Source organism: Buceros rhinoceros, unplaced genomic scaffold, assembly GCF_000710305.1.
Source record: "Buceros rhinoceros silvestris isolate BGI_N320 unplaced genomic scaffold, ASM71030v1 scaffold9117, whole genome shotgun sequence".
In the NCBI taxonomy this organism is placed as follows: domain Eukaryota; kingdom Metazoa; phylum Chordata; class Aves; order Bucerotiformes; family Bucerotidae; genus Buceros; species Buceros rhinoceros.
This window is the reverse complement of record NW_010420392.1, coordinates 13,116-13,620: the sequence shown is the minus strand read 5'-3', so window position 1 is coordinate 13,620 and position 505 is coordinate 13,116.

Sequence of the window (505 nt, the reverse complement as noted above, 5' to 3'; positions counted from 1 at the left end):
CGGCAGGGCCCTCTCCACAACTCTGCCAACGCAGGCGGCCGATAGCCACTGAGCCCTTTCCTGTCGCCCTCACCTGCCCTCTGGCCCTCCCGGGAGGATGGATGTGAAGGAGATCGGGGTGCATCGGTGTGGGAAGGCCAGGGTAGCTGGTGAGAAACAGAGCAGTGGGCAAGGGAAGGAGAGGAAAGCAAGGGTCCTGATCGCCAACCGCCATCCGCCTGCCTTCACCCTTCGGGAACGTCCCCTCTGGCCCCGTTGGAGAGAAGCGAGAGACCGAACTGAAGACAAGGGGAAGTTGGGAGCTTTCTAAGGATAGAACAAAAACCGTTTTCGTCATTGATTTTGGGTTGGGTTTTCTTTGTTTGTTTGGCATGTGTACAACTAGCATTTCCACACACACACACACACACCCCCCCCAACATGCCCCTCACTTTTCCCCCTCCACGCTTCAGGGATGTGTGGCCGTAACCTCGTGTCCAGTGTCCTGAGCTGAGGCAGAGGGAAG